A 16,928-nucleotide genomic window follows, 5' to 3' on the forward strand; every position below is an offset into this window, starting at 1 on the left:
AATATTTTCAAAAGATGAATGGAGTTGGAATGATTCTCTAAGAATGGCTGAACTTCAAGCCATGTCTGGACAGACAATACAAATTGGTTGCCGAATAACTAACCAATCCACTTATAATTGGCTGACTGAAATTAAGACAGTTACCAAAATAACGGAACCAAATTTTGATTGCTGGTACAATTTTACTTTCACCAAACCTATAATTGTGTACTGTCTTTGGGGTTACAGAGGCACAGAAATATATAAGAAGCCTCTGCCTCCGCAGATATTTGAAAACAAACCGACTCATCCTCCCATTGGTCTAACTCCTTCCATCTTCAATACAGGCCCTTACATAATTCAACAACAAATTCTCTTTGACCCTAGTTGGTCCCTAAAAGAGGGCCACGGGATGCAACTGGGTTATTAGGGACAGGATTAGGTATATTAAATAGCATTGATGCTGAGGTCTTAATGAGTAGAGTATCTGCTACTACAGATGACCTAAGGAAACTGGAACAACCAATAAAATCATCCTTATTGGCTTTAGGAGCAAATCAATGGCTTCTATCAGATATTTTACCCCATTGGGAACAAATTGAGGAAAATGATCATCAATTAATTGTAAATGCCCTTGGAAAAGCCCAAGGCAATACCTCCCTTGCCTTGAGCTGTATCCAAGCACAGTTATGGATACAATCTGTAGCAGCAGCTATAATTAGAGAGGGAGAAGGAGGAACTTTGCCCACTGAAATTCAAAAATTGATTTGGGATAATGCTTCAGAATTTGAAAAAGAATTTCAAGCATAGTGGCAATTAGTCAACTTTACCCATTATGCAGAAAATGATAAAATTGTCGCCTTTATACTTACTGTAAGTAATGCCACCGTATACAATGTATATCCAATCATTGCATTAGGACTCAATCATAATGGAACCATACTTTATCCTAAAGAGCATAAAGTATGGGCCCATCAAAAGGGAGGAAAGTGGCAAACAATTGATGTAAAAGCATGCATTGTGCGTGAACAAAAAGGTTTCATCTGTGAAAGTAACACACTGGAATCTCAAGACATTTGTCTTGACACTGAGCAAAATATTTGCCACTTTGAGATACATCCTAATGAAACCCTTGAAACTGTACTTGTACATATTGGGAAAGGTTGTGTTTGCATGAGAACTCATTGTGATTCTATAATCGTAGATGATACAGTGGTAGATACCAGTAATCACTCTAATGTTTGTGTTTGCAATTTTACCAAAATTCTAGGATGTGATTTTAAATACTCAGCTCCTGTCACTTCTTATCAACTTATTGCATCTAATTATATTCTGCTTCATGAACTGCTGCCTACTCCTATTGGAATGAACCTTACCTTGGTGAAGAAATTGCTGGTACATGAGGACCTGAAGCAGCTGATGACACAGGTCCGAGAAAATGGACAAAAGACTCTGATTACTGTCCATCATGATGCACAAGAAATACATCGAGTGATGGAAAGAGTGCAGAGAGATGAGAGACACCGTTGGTGGGACACTTTGTTTGGATGGTCGCCAGCTGCCAAGGGAATCTTCAACAAGATGCTTCACCCTGTTATTGTTCTGCTAATACTCACTGTATTATGTTTTATACTGACAATTAGTTTGTATGTTAAACTCTGGTTTATGATGAAACGCTTAGCATCTCTACACAATGTACATACACTCGATAAACCTCAATCCGAGAATGTATGTGATATCCCCGACATATTCCAACTGTCGTGAAGCTTGAGTGACTATAGTCACGGGGTGGAACAGCTTCCCACGTACTAGCGTCGACAGATGCCTTCACTCGAGTATAGTGAGTCCAACCTTTTTCTGCAGTTCTTACGGCTGTTTCAGCGGTTAGTAATTGTCCTTCCCATTCAGGCTGGAGTTGACTCTTTCCAGGTCTGAATCAGGACCCGGTTTCCTGGGTGATGGTGGTGAATGGGGAATTCCAAAGGTGGGGTTTGAGCCAACAACCCACAGGTCCTGAGAGATGACAAAGAAGAAGACAACCCCAGAATACAGTTCTTAAGGAAACTCTCTTATTTTGAATTGTGGTATCTCATCCCTTCTGCCCAGATAGGGCAATCTGAACAGCATCTCATATGGTGAAATTCCTATATCCTTTCTTGGTGCTGTTTAAACCTGTAGGAGTAAGCATTTTACCCAAGGAAATTGGGTTTCTAACACTAGTTTAGTTAATTGCTTCTTTAATGTCTGATTCATTCGCTCCACCTTCCCAGAAGAGGAGGGGTGCCAGGGGCTGTGAAAATCCCACTCAATCTCTAAGGCCTGCTTTAACCCTTTCAGTAAAGCTTACACCCATCTAGTCACGTGGTCAATTAGGACAAACAAGTAACTCAGTAAAGTTTACCTGTATACTTTGGAAAGGTCAAACCCCTGGCTCCCGTCCCCCTCTAAATGGGTTACAGAACACCTTTTTATTTACCTTTTGACATATGGTACATCCTCTACATATGTGCTTCCCTAAAGTGTATATTCCTACACAGACATACTTTCTTAGCACAATATCACACATTGCTTGCACCTCCCAATGACTCTTTTGATGTAAAACAGTTAATATTTGCCTCATTATCACTTTATTCAGCATTTCTCTCCCATCAGGGAGTATCCGTTTTCCTTCAGACTTCATGGCTCCTGATTCCTTAAAAAAATCATTCTTTTAAAACTTTTTAGTTCTTTCTTAATTTTCAACAATTCCCTGAATCCTCTCTGGATTTATTCTTCATTTTCCCTCAGACATTAGATGCCTTAAATACCTGACTTCTCTTTCTCCATATTGTAACTTTTTTTTTTTTTTTTTTTTTTTTAATACTCTCAAGCCCTGCTTTCCCAGAAAGTTGAATAGCTTGTTTGTTAGTAGCTTTCTTCACAACTCTTTTCTCCTGTCCTGACAACAGAAAATGATCCACATATTTGTAACATTAATACCTCCTTGGGAGGTTGTAATTGCTCCAAAATCTTTTTTAAAACTTACTCATATAGATAGGTGGCCCTGTAAACCCCCCAAGGTAAAATTGTCCACCTATATTGTTGCTTCCGTCCCCATTTCAGGGTCTTTCCAGTTAGAGGTGAATATATGTTTGCTCTCAGGGCCTGAGAGCACTCCATTAATTACACTGTTATTCCAGTCTAATAATTTACTAGTTGAATGCCCAATTTAATCATCAAATCCCTTCCCAACAAGTTAGTCTCTGCCTTGGATACATACAATAATTGCCCAGTGATCATTTTATCCCCTGGTCTCAGCTTGGTATCCCCCAAAAGTGGCACTGTTATCCCAGCCCCTTCTACCCCCATCACTTTTTAGGGTTTCATTAGTTAATTTAATCCCTGATACTTTACAAGTCAGTAATGACCTAGCTGTTCCCCAGTGTATTGGGTTTGATGGCAAGGTTCGGGGGCTGTGAGTAGGGGGGTGGGAAACTGCAGTGGCAGCCCCCGTGAGAAAAAAACCCGGAAGCCTCCCCGTGGCAGATAAGGGACAATTTCATCTGGCCCTAAGGGGCCCACTGCTGCCCAGAGCCAAGCCATGAGCAACACAGTCCGTGCCTCTGTGAGAACACATCCACGAAAACAAACAAACAAAGAAACAAACAAAAGCCTGCTGCTCAACAGCAGTTGGGAGAGCGAGAAACCCCCCCGCAGACACCAAAGTCAGTGCAGAAGGAGGGGGAGGAGGCGCTCCAGGCGCTGGAGCCGAAGCCCCCCCTGCGGCCGCTGGAGAGGCCCCTGGTGGAGCAGGCTGTTCCCCCCTCCCCGATGCTTGGGAAACTGAACAAACACCACAGCAAATATGCAAATATACCAAAACTTCTAGACTGTTACTTAGATAACGCCTACATCACCTTTCCCTGCTCATTCAATTTCAAACAGCTCTGTTAAATATTACATGCCACACCTTTAACACCTTCGGCAAGACTTTTAACACTTCCTTTATCTTTCTCCAGCCCGCACTTTTCTAATACCAGCACCAAAGGCTCAGTCAGAGTCCAACTTAATTCCATACCTTTTCCCTCCAAGATACTGAAACAACATATCAATATAGCATATTTCATCCCATTTTCCTTCTTTCCTCCTTCTTCCACTCCAGATATTCCTATTCGAAGTGGCCAGCCTGGCCACACTTAAAACATCTTATCAAAGCCTGTCTCTGCTAGGACTCGGGCCACAATACAGGCAGCCCTCTTTGCCTGCCATTCCTTCATCTCTCTTCCTCTCCTTTCCATCCTGGCCCTGACTCCCCCTGAAGATTTTCTTCATCTTTCTCCAACCCTCTGCCTCACTACCCGCTGCACTGTCAATACCATTAGTTTCGATCTCTTTTTTTTTTTTTTTTTTTTCCTTCTCATCTCCCCTCCAGACACACACCTCCAGGGCCTCCCGCAGGAGGGTCCACCAGTGACTGTTCACTACATTCCCCCACCTTCTGAAGCATTTTCTGCGTATTTTGCAAGACTTTAATCACACAATGAACTTTCAAGAGCCCTTGGGATACTGGGTCCTCAGGTCTCATCCCCAAGTACTTTCTCATTCTAACCCGAAGTCTCTCATATGATTTCTGTGTTGCACACTATTATTATTCCAGCCAGGATTGGCAAGTGGGTATTTCTGCCCTGCCGGTATTACCCCTGGTCCTGGAGGATGAGCTCTTTCCCATTCTTGTATAGCAGCTCTCCTCCTGATCATTCCCATTTCTTTCCCTGTAAACAACATACTTATAGACATAATTCCCTCCCCCAAGAGTATAAATCAGGTCGTAGGAACTGGTCTAATTGTTCAGCTAGGCTGTTGGGGTCCTTGAATAAAGACTTCCTCTCCTTCTTAAAAAGTCCTAACCTCTCTGCTGGTAAGGAGGAGGGGGTAGTTCACCTAAGAGGATACACAGTTAGTGTTAGTACTGTTAGTATCAGGGAAGGCAAAATTCTCAACATATCTTCTACCTTGTTCTAATTCTTGCCAGAGCCTAGAGTACAATCCTTCTTTAGGGACAGTGTTAATTACAGTCCCTGTCTCCCTTCCCGGAGTGACTGCTGCTGCCACCAGTTCAATATTAAGATTATAGGGAGCATAACTTGGCTCCTTCTCTGAAAAAGGAATCTTATTGTTTACACATAAATTTAAAGCCTGAATTTTCATCAGACCCGTATTTTGGCCAAAATACTGCTGTTTCCTTAATTGGTTCTTTTGTCCAGACTGATACACAATATTTAACCCTTTTTTTTTTTTTTTTTTAATTATTTTTCTTTTACAATCCCTCTAATTTTGGGATTATGTTTCCAATTTCTTATCATTCTTCAGGAAGAACTATTAGTAGGCACTCCCCCAGGGATATCTCCCTGTCCCCTGGAACTCATATTTTCCCATTTTTCCTAACCCTCGCCAGTATGTGCTACAGAATTTTCCCTTCTGCAGTGTACCACACACCAACGTACTGAAAGATGGGGGTGTACCGCCAAGCACTTCCCCGTGCCAGCGTTACCACACACCTGAGTTTACCAGATTCCCTGGTGTACTTCCAAGCACTTCCGCGTGCAAGGATTACCGTACACCAGATTCCCCTGGTGTAGTGCCAGCACTTCCCCGTGCAAGGGCTTACCATACACCAGATCACCCGACCCCCAAGGCAATACTTAATATTTCTTACCTTGGTCTGTGCACAGAGTTAGCGGATCGATTCTTAAAAACCCGGAGTGCCTACCTTCTTCCTTTCCCCACTACTTCACGGATCCTGCCTCTTTAACCAGTCTCGGGCCCTCTGTCAGCTTTCCGCAGAACCGCCACCGTCAATGCACAGGACCGCTGAAATCAGCGGGGCATGCCTTCCTGCTGCTGCGGCGGTGGGGCTCCCCAGTAGGTGACTGGATCCCGGACGAGCCCCCAAATTGTGAGAAACACTCCGTAGCCAATAACTTAGGCTCAGGCAAGGATCTCAGTGAAGTAGTAATTTATTCGCGATTGCAATGGCGGGCGCCCCACAAGCAGGAGAGAGCGCATCTACTAGTTCCAAAACACAGTTTATATACCTTTTTATGGCAGGACCCTCCCCTGTTTCCCCACTGAGTGGGTAATCCAGATTCACAATCTATCTGATGCTTCACAAACAATGCATGGCCTTCAGTCGCCGGCCTGTTAAATTTCAAATTTCTTTTGACATTTTTACTGCTTGAAGTGGTAATGTTTCTTCACTTATCTGACTTGACTTGACACCGTGATTTTCACCTAATTGTCCTAAGGAGTCTGATTGTCTGCATTTTACAAGGTTGCCTGCTAAACTTTTCTTATCACTGTAAGCATATCTCAGTACCACATTCCCTCCTTCTAAACAATGTAACTCTGCAAAAACAACATTTCTATTCCCACACAAGCAACAGCACGGAACCCTTCTGCACCTTCAGCGTGGACATCAGCGTAAGGAAACACAGACCTCCTCGATCCAAATTTTAAGCGAGAAACGCAAAAGGTCACCCAACCGGCTTGTTTTCAGCAAGCTAAAGGAGAAATTAAGGCGACAACCGGGTGCATCCAGAGTTAGTCAGATCCTGAAGGAAGTTCCTTGGGGGAACGGAGGAGCAACGCGCCAGATGAGGGCTGCCTTACAGCGCACCCCTTAGAGGCACTGCTACGGAAGGAAGGCAGAAGGTTGGAACTCGAAAGAACTCGCAAGGCGCCCGTTAAGGGGGAAATCTTTAATTTTTTTCTCAGCAGAACCTCCCCTCTCCCCCCAACCCCCCCCCATGAAGGCAGCCCGGGGACTCTTTGCTTCCTTACGGAGAGGGCAGGGACGGGGCAGGGTGGTGGGACAGATGGCCAGAGGGTCAGATGCACGGACAGACAGACAGCCGGACAGAGGGCCCAGCAAGGCCTGACGAAGGGTTCAGGAGCAGGAGGGAAGGGCAGGGCGAGGGGAAGGGTGGCCCCGGGCCTGACAGGAGACCTTGGACCTAACCCCGGGCAGCAGCTCCGCGTCTCACAGGGCCCAGAAGGGGCTGATACAGGGGGAGGGAACACCCCAGCCCCCAGCCCTGCCTCCAGGCCCTGCGGCCTTCACCCCCCCCCCTCCCCTAAGGGCACCCCGACCCACAGGGCCCGCGACACGGCCTGCTCCCCCTCAGGGCAGCAGAGGGGAGCCCGGCCGGGCAGGAGGCCTTTCCCCTGCCCCCCGCTGGTCTATGAAGGGCTCTAGTTACCGGCGAGCAGGGATTTTTACTGATACTGGCCGGACAACAAAGACTACTTATTAGAGAAGTACAATTCTTTTTTTCCTTGTGATAACTTTTCTTGACCAAAAAACACGATTGTGAATGAGGGAAAATGAAAGATGTAACATGGGAACGTGCGGATACTCACGATGATGCAGCCTTCTATCCGCATGTTCGCTGCGCTGCTGGGATAGCAGCTGCGGGAGCCTGGCAGCAGAGGGCAGTGAAGCCAAGCAGCTGGGATCCGTCTCTGGGGAAGGGGGCACTGAGAAAGCGCTTGCAAACGGGGCACAAGCCCTCAGCCTCTGGAGGCGGCGCCTGTCAGGCGTGAAGGAAAGGGATCCCTTCTGGGAAGATGCTGTGGGCTTGCTGAGGCTCGAAGAACAGACGGTGCTGGCTGCTACCAGCGTGCTGCAGCAGCGGCAAGACAGAGCCGTGGTGGTTTTCCTCAGCTGGGCAGCTGAGCTCCAGCACAAGCGCTCTCTCCCTGCCCCTCCTCCAACGCCAAGGGGAGAAAAGAGGCTGGCAAGGGCTCAAGGGCTGCCAGAAGGACAGGGAGATCACTCCACAAGGAGCGTCACGGGCAAAGCAGGCTCAGCACAGCCTGTTCCAGTCCAGCCCGGGGCCTGCTCCTGCGGGGGCTCTCCACAGGCCGCGGCCTCCTCCAGGCCACAGCCACCTGCTCCACCGGGGGCTCCTCCACCCGCAGGGGGGCTGCAGCGTGGAGATCTGCTCCACGGGGGACCCATGGGCTGCAGGGGGACAGCCTGCTCCACCAGGGGCCTCTCCCTGCACAGGCCGCAGGGGAACTGCTGCTGTGAGCCTGGAGCACCTCCTGCCTCCTGCTGCACGGACCTTGGGGGCTGCACAGAGCTTTCTCACTCCTCCCTGAGCCAGACGCTGCTGGGCAGCAGCTTTCGTTCCCTTTCTTAGATGCAAGATCTTCTTAAATTCAGTCCAGCCAAGTAGGAAATGTAAATGTGGACAGCTGTATCTTGGCAAAGAAGATAGTAGGGAGCAAGGAGGTTCAGCAGTCAAGATGGAAGGTGATGCCATGAGGCTTACAGGCTAGTAATGTTCTAGTGAAACCCAGCCTTCCTAAAGAAACCTGCCTCACTACTTGATGTGAATAACAGACTCTGTTCAGCTCTTTCCTAACATAGAAACGGTGCTGACTGCTTCTTCAGAGTAACAGAAGTTCGTGGTACTACTGAAATAGTTGTGGTTCAGATGTAGATCTGATTTCTCCTAAGCACACTGAATTCACAACTGTTGATCCTCCAGAGGAGGCTTTGCAATTGAACACCTGGAGAATAGGTAAATTTCCCGCTGTTGTTCTCCTCTCCTCTTGTTTTGTTTTGTTTTGTTTTGTTTTGTTTTGTTTTGTTCCTAGTAGCATAGGCTTAAGACTCTGAAGAAACAGGCTGCTTTTTTTCATTTCCAGCACTGGCTGCTTCTCCTGAGCCCCGCCTTCTATTTTTGCAGTCATAGGATATGTGGATGTAAATTCGTGGAGAGAGGTAGAAAACTGTTTCAACTGGTGTTTTTTCGGCTATGTGGGGAGAACAAATAGAGTGGCTTTGAATATTCTGGCTCTTATTCAGAGCAGCATGTGGAGGGAGACAGATGCGTTTGCTTTTTTAGTGCAATGGCTTCAGAAGCAAGAGGGGAAGAAGCACTTTCTCTGGGAGCCAAAGAAGGTGTCCTAATCACAGGAGAGGTTTCTAAATGGCATATCTTTGCGAGGGTTCCTGTAGTCCGGAGGTTTTTGTTTGTTTGTTTGACGTTGGAAGGTTTTACTCTTAATATTCACGTCCTTCAGCAGAAGTGAGAAATGTGATTTTATTTTGTGCAGTGTCGTGGACCCTCCGAAATCTCCTGGGAACGATGAATACCTCGCCCAGTACCAATGTGATGACCGTGGAGACAAGGAGAAAGCAAGAAGATCAAAAGAACGTGACCTCATTTCAAAAGAAAGCGTTTTGTCCTGCAAAGAGTCTTGTGAGCCTGGTGAGAAATTGCGGCATACTTCCTGTCTCGAGTCTGACACTGAAAGTAGCTCTAAAAACCTTTCCTCCTCAGCTGTTACAGAGAGATGCCAAGATACAAAGGACAAGACTAAAACCACTGAGAAAGAGCATTACGAATGCAAGAGGGAACATGCTCCTAGTGAAGAGAAGGAGAGTCAAAAAGCAGGTCCTTCCAGCAAGAGAAGGATAAAGTTGAATACAAAGAATACAAACTTGAGCTCCTGATTGGCTTCATGCTGAATTCTGTGCTGTTCTTGTTGTAATCTTGGTCTCTCCATAGATAATATGGTTTAAATCCAAATAGAATCGTGCGATGAGGAAGATCTCACTGCAACAAATTCAACATCTAAAATCAAAGTTGACATTTTCCGTGATTTTCTTCCTGAGCAGAAGTGTGCAGTACTCCTTTTATATTAACGTAGAGATTATTTCAAACAGTCTTGAAGTGCTTGATGACTTAACAGTCTGCAGATTTATTATCAAATCAAAAAAACCCCAACTTGGTAGACTATTTTGTTCCCAGTTTTGAATGACCACTAGGAAGAAGGTTATTCCGGCATCAAAAAAGTCATGTGGAATGTATCAAAATTTACTGAACCAGTAAGTAAAAATTATATTTTTCTATTAGTTCCATTGTTTCAACTCTTCTGACCCTTCTGGACGGCATAGATAACAGAGGGGAGATCGTGGTAATCGGAGCTACCAACAGACTGGATTCTATAGATCCTGCTTTACGAAGACCAGGACGCTTTGGCAGACACTTCCTCTTCAACTTGCCAAATTAAGAGGTGAGAACTTAAATTCAACGTTAGTGCTACCATGGCAAAGTCCAACTTTATAGGAAAAAAAAATAATTGACAACTTGAACAAAAGAGTGACACGTGGAGACACTGCGTTGTTCCATGGAGGGCAAATCTGGTACCGGATATATATGGTCAGGATGATACCACCAAGTAGTTAGTTCTATAATCAAACCTTTCATTCCCAAAGTTGTACCTGTTTGCTTAATTATTTAGTCCACTTGGGTGTTTTCATCATGAAGTTGTGTTTTTGGTCTCAATCCTTCACTTATGAGTGAATAGGGGACGTGTTTGCATTTGATTGTGCCCCGGATCAGTGGTAGTAGTTTGAGTCATAATTCTTTTCTTCTTTATAGTAATTGTAGCAATTGGAAGCATTGTGCCAGAAGTGCTTTCTGTGAATTTACTGACTGGAAAGCAAATGTGATGAAGTAATGAGACTGTCCCAATGAAAGCTTGGTAAGTTTTAGAGAAGTTTTTGGACAGCAAAGAAATGTTTCTGGATAAATTTTTCATTACAGTATTTTCCTCTGGATCCTTAGGTCTCGTAGTTTGGAAACTTGTTATTGAAGCTCTAAATGCCTTTTCTTTCATTGTAGGTTCCTATAAAAAGTTCAGTATAACAAATAAGAAATATTCAATTTCCTGGTTGACAATGCAGAGTGTATATTAAATAACTGTAAAATACTTGAAAGTTGAGCAAGTAAGAAAAGTGTATTAATAGATGAGGGGTTTTGAGGGAGGACTGTTTTTTTTGTCTGTTTGTTTGCCTTTTGGTTTGTTTGTTTCTTGTTGGTATTTTTAAGGAAAACTTGGGACAAGCTAAAATGCAATGATTTTGCTTCCAGGCTAGAAAAGAAATTGTCAAGATTCATACTCGTGACTGGACCCCTCAGCCACCGGACATGTTGCTTGATGAACTAGCTGAGAAATGCATTGGTAAGACTGAAACAGAAACGGATTGTTTCTTGCTTGTGACCAAGTTGTAAAGAACCTTAGCTTGTACCAGGCAGTACCCATGCTCTTGTGCCTTGCTGCACAACTAGTCAACGAGGCAGCTGGCACACCTTCATAGCAATCTGAGTGAGATGCTTTCATCTATTTACTCTTTGTTATCGTTCCTCTTGTTGTCTGAGAACATTAAATGGTTCTGGGGCATCTTCCTCAAGAGTATAGTTTTTGATGAGGAGTCTGCTTCAGCTGCATAAGCGCAGGATATCAGGCAGTGAGCAACATGAAACTTCCCTGCAGAGCGGTAGCACTTTGAATTCCCTGTTAAGCTGTTTGGTTTTGGCATTACAAATTCTTTAAATGTTGCATGTTGTAAACCTGGGCCTTGACCGATGTAACGTTTGATTTTTGTTTGTTAGGATACTGTGGTGCAGATATCAAATCTTTATGTACTGAAGCTGCGCTGTGCTCTCTACGCCGATGCTATCCTCAGATTAATGCAAGTAGGGAGAAGTTGCTACTAGACGTTAATTCCATTAAAATAAAAGCAAAGGACTTTTTCATGGCTATGAAGAAGGTTGTTCCAGCTTCAAACAGGATCAAGGCTTCACCCGTACAAGCACTATCACCCATTTTCAAGCCACTTTTTAAAAGATCAGTAGAGAATATTTTACAAGTTGTGCAGAAGATCTTCCCGCATGCACAGCTTGCGCTAAAGAAGGACCGACAGCAAGGTATAACCACAGCATCCACTTCTTTATAATTCTGCTAAAGCAAAAACTTGCGGTTTGTGCAATCAACTTAAACCTTTCAGACATAATGGTGGTAGAATTTTATTATTTGCATGTGCATGTCTTTTTTTTGGGCAAGTCTGGAATACAACGCATAGGTTTTATTGTGGATTCGAAACTGAAATGCCAAATGGAAGCTCTGAATGACTCAATACACAGTAAAGGACGATGCGTTCTCTACTGAAGCATCCTGCTTCTGACGGCAGCTAAGATAATTAGCATTTGTAGAGGTTGACTTGAGGTTTGAAGTATAAGGCACCTATTTTTCTTTAAAAAATCAAAACTCAGATCTTTGGAGGGGAAGCATTTCTAGGTCAATGTTTCTAATTCCTTTCTGAAGAATGTCAGGACCAGGATACAAGTATAACTGGTCTAAGCTAAATATTGTTTTAGCTATCATCATTTTTAACCAGTCTCCTAATTTAAATGTTTGTGGATCGTACTATACACGTGAGATCAATTAGCATTGATATTTACTAGATGAATGGAATTCTGTGGCCATCACATCCTTTATCCCCATGCTTTCATTGTGGGAACCTCCTCCAGAAAGAAATGGTCTTTTTTGTTTTTGTTTTATTTTAGCTATTTAGCAACTGCAGAAATTGTTCGTAATCTCCTTTATTCTAAGGGGGAGAAAAAAATCACCAAGAGTAGCATACCTTATACGTACACATCAGTGGGACTTAGTAGAGCTTTGTAGGGCCTTGTGCCATCTCCTTAGATCTGTGGTGGGATGAACTCTAGGAAATAGCTTTCAGTGTGTGCTCTCAAATGAAGAAAGGGTTTTGGCACTGATTTAGAAGCTGTATTAATGGAAGAGAAAGAGACAAAGGCTATTCAGGAAAGTTAACAAACCTCTTTTGCCTTTCAGAGCATTTCAATCCTATTTTACAAGATGATATGTTTGACAGTGATGACGATGCATCCTTGGTTTCTGGAGATGAATTAAAAGATGGAATGCCTAACGGACCAGAGAAAAAATGCCTCTGTTTCAGCAGGTAAAGAAAGATAGATCCCTGTTACGTTTAAATTCTCAGGTCTGCTGAGTCTTTGTAAACAGTTCCAGCTGTTAAAAGTGCGAGGGGTGGTAGACGAAGGGGCAACATCAAGTTTGTGTGTTGAAGGGGTGCTTGGTATTCACAAGAAGAAAGGGTGGAGGGACTAAAGTTGTAATGAAGTTCCTCTGAATGACCAAATTGAAAAGCCCAGGCTTCTCTTCGTAAGCCAAAGTGATCCATAGACTACCAGAACACGTTGACTTAATCCATGGCATTCTTTGAAAGACTCAAGACCACATAAATGTGCTGTCTGTCCTTTTAGCTAAAAATACCCCAGCTTTATGGGTTTGTGTTGCCACCTTTTGCCCTTCTGTTTTCCAGGATTGTTAAACCAGTAGTGAATTATGTAGCAGAAAGAAAACTGAGAAAGGGCTTGTTAAAACACCTTGAGAAAAAATTGAATGGTGTCTTTATTTGTTAAGCCACCAAGTTGTGTTAATCTTGTGATATTTTAGTATGGAAGTCATGCAAGCCCACAGTTGGAAAGTTAGATCATGTTGTCACAGCTGGATCAGTTATTTTTCTCAGTTTCTATTGCTGTGCTGTCCAGAAGATTTTCTGTCCTGTAGAGCAAGGCTAAGTCTCTAGCATCTTTGATTTAAGCCAGCAGAGGTACAGCCTGATTGTAGTGGGGAAACAAATGCTCCTCACCAATTTATTTTTAAATAAAAATAAATTTATAATAAAGTAAATAATAAATATATAATAAATAATAAATTTATAATAAAGTAAAGCAAGATTGCAGGGATATTAATTTGCAGTCTTGGTTTAGTAAAGAATAGGAAACACAAGGGAAGAAGGTGAAACAATTGGAATGACTGAATAACTTAACTGGAAATCTTACATGTATCTAATGTACCGCTGCCATTTGGATTATTTGGGGAGGGAAAAGAAAGTCTATAGGAAAATTACTTGGAACATCTGTGTGTCTATTCAGCACCTCATTTATAAGCTTGTTTTCTTAACTCCTGTTCTAGGAGTGCTTTCTGTGAACCAACATCATGCCAGCCCCGTCTGCTAATAGTAGGAAAAGAAGGGTACGGCCAGGTTTCTTACGTGGCACCCGCGGTGTTGCACGCTTTGGAGAAGTTTCCCGTTCACACCCTGGACCTTTCTGTTCTGCTTACAAACGTTGCATCGCCAGAAGAAATCTGTGGACAGGTACCTTTTTTCTTTTTCTTCTCATCTGATTCACTGACTGTATGTAAAGGATCAATCGAGTTGCAAGTAAGGTGAGCAAAATTCATTGGTAATGGAGGTGGCCTTGTTTTAATGTGCTGGGATGTTTGCTTCTGTCTGAAAATCCTCTTTTCTTTTAGACAGCACCACAAACAATCTGGATGTTGTACATGTCGACATTTTCCATACCCAGTTTTATAGTGAGGCTGTTGCTAGCAGCTCAGGAAGCTGGGCGGTGTTGCTAATAAACATCTCTTTGTGGAAAGAAGTGCTGCTCATGTCACTGGGATCCAGAAAGTAGTTCTCATTGCCTCCTAAGACTGTGTGCTCCCAGTAGATGGCTCTGTATCAGACTGCATGTCGGCTACTTTTTGTAGCCTTCTTCTAAATTATATTAGTAAGGCAACCAAGGTTTGGGGCTTCTGTTTATTTTGTTTTCACACGGACATACACAACTTGTGCTGTTGCAGTATGTGCAATAAAAGCATTAACATTCAGAAAACACTTCATTTGCATGGTGATGTGGTTTTAACTAGAAAAAATGAACAGATTTGGTGTTTTTACTTTTAGGCAGGAAATCCATTTTCTTGTTTGGCATCACTACCTTAAAATATTTTTACCTTTAGTGGAAACGTTTGAGAGCCATACAAGTAAGGACAGACATGTTACACGACTGAATACTGATGTGTCCCTTAAGAGGGACATTTCCTTTCTTTGTTATGCGATGATTGTGGCTGTGGCCATATAGCTACGGTGTCTAGCCACTGCCTGAATATATCCTTCCCATCTTCTGACTAGAGTTCTCGGAATACTGATAATCTGAAAGGGTGCACAGAGAAATTCCTTATGTGAAAGGATGCTTGCCACTCTGTTCACGCAGTTTCATTTCATGGGGCAGTCAGATGGCTATGTAGCTATGTATTAAGAGGTTCTTGTACGTGTTTTAGTTTTCTTACGCAAGCTTTCCTTTTCACTAGCTGATCCGAAATGCTCAGAAGACAGCACCAAGCACAATTTATGTCCCAGATATCCATTTATGGTGGGACAACGCTGGACCTGCCTTGAAACTTACTTTTCTAACTCTACTACGTAACATTCCAGCATTTTCGCCAGTTTTGCTGCTTGTTCCGTCTGATGTACGTCACTCAGATCTCCCAGAAGAGGTATTTGTCAATACCTTCCTTACTATTTCTTCAGTGTCTTGTAATTTATGAATGCTTTCAGCATCAAAATGCTGTGCTTTCTTAAATGCATGCTGTTATTACTCAGGCACCCTAACAAATCACTTAAAATTTGCTTAGAGAAAAAGAATACTGTGAAAGCATCTGCTTCAGGTTTTTTCTGAGTCAAGCAAGTGACTTTCACCCCCTTCTCACACATGCAAATAATAAATTAATACAATAATTCTGGTGGCTACAAAGTGGTTCAGTCAAGAATATGAAGTGCTTGAAATGACAAGAGGATGTTCTTACTGAAGAGATTTCTTCTGACAGTCTGCCATTCCATGCTATGTTGGGTAAACTGCTAATAATGCAATTTAGTAGAGAATTGAAACACTTTGATTAAAAAAAATAAATAAATAAATCAGTTTCTTTCTTCATATAGGCCAAAGCTTTCCAAGCTGGAAAGCTGAGTTCCAATTTCTGCTAAAGTAACTTTGGAATCGAATTCTAGTTGTAGTCCTAAATAAACTGTAGTAAAAGTAGGTGCAGAACTTCATTGACTTCTGAGAGTTTACATTAAGGGAAGGTGCCCAAAACAGGACCACGCTGTTCTCATTCTGATGATTTGGTCTCAGTCATTGGGGGAAGAGAACGGGTTTTACCTAGACGTGTTTATTATCAACTGCTTTGAAAGTGCTTGAGTTCCCACAGAAGTTTTTGTACAGGCTGTAAATTCCTTCTAAAATAAGTAGTGAAATTCCTTACCTACCTTTTAATACTAGAACTTGAAAATGGAGGAAGACGTAGAGGTACTAGCTACTTCAGACACCTTTTGGTAGAGAAATAAAAACTCAGCAAAAAGCCCTCACTTGTCTGCTGAAGCCTTTCTCTTCCCTCTATAGCCATAAAGGTTCTAAGTAAAGGCTGCAGCAAGGCAAGTAAATACAAAGGAGGCGCTGTTGGATGTGGTGAAAGCCATTACTTTACCAGTGTAGCGTACAATCCCTTAAGCGAGCATTAATTCTATAGGTGATTCTTAAAGGTGATATTTGAATTTGCCGTGCCAGCCTGTGAAAATGTAGCGTTTTAAGGCCAGGATGATAACTTTTTTCAGTTTGTGTTTTTCAGGTTATTATTAATTTGAAAAGGTACTCGTCTTTTTGGAATAGAAGATGAGTTTTTTGTGGCCTTAAATCTGAAATGTCTCTCGTCCTTCTGCTTTAGATGCAAAAATTATTTAATACGGAATTTGGAGAAGTGTGCAATATTGAGTTGCCTGGTAGGGCAGAGAGAGCATCTTTTTTTGAGGACCTAATTCTAAATGAAGTGGCTAAGCCTCCCGTAAAGAAAAGAGGTGAGGAGGATATGAGAAGTACATCTAAAACTTTCCTATCGAAGTTACTAGCTCTTTGGGCTTTGCTTTGTTGGTCATTTTCTGTCAGTAATTTGTCATATGCTTGTATTTGAGTACTGTAAATTGGCTAATTTTTCCTGATGAATTGAAGTTGATTGGACATTGGAAGTCGTGCCTGTAGCACCACCAGCTGAGCCTCAGAAGCCACAAGAGTGATCCCCACAAAAGTAGGGATGTTGGAGGAGGAAGAGGAGGATACCTTGCGTGACCTTAGAATTTTCTTGAGGGACGTTACTCGCAGACTTGCCACTGACAGACGTTTCAGGGAATTTGCAAAGCCCGTTGACCCACAGAAGGTAAAGTAGTGCTGATC

The sequence above is a fragment of the Aythya marila genome (assembly GCF_965140915.1).
Source record: "Aythya marila genome assembly, contig: HAP1_HAP1_SCAFFOLD_434, whole genome shotgun sequence".
Taxonomy (NCBI): Eukaryota; Metazoa; Chordata; class Aves; order Anseriformes; family Anatidae; genus Aythya; species Aythya marila.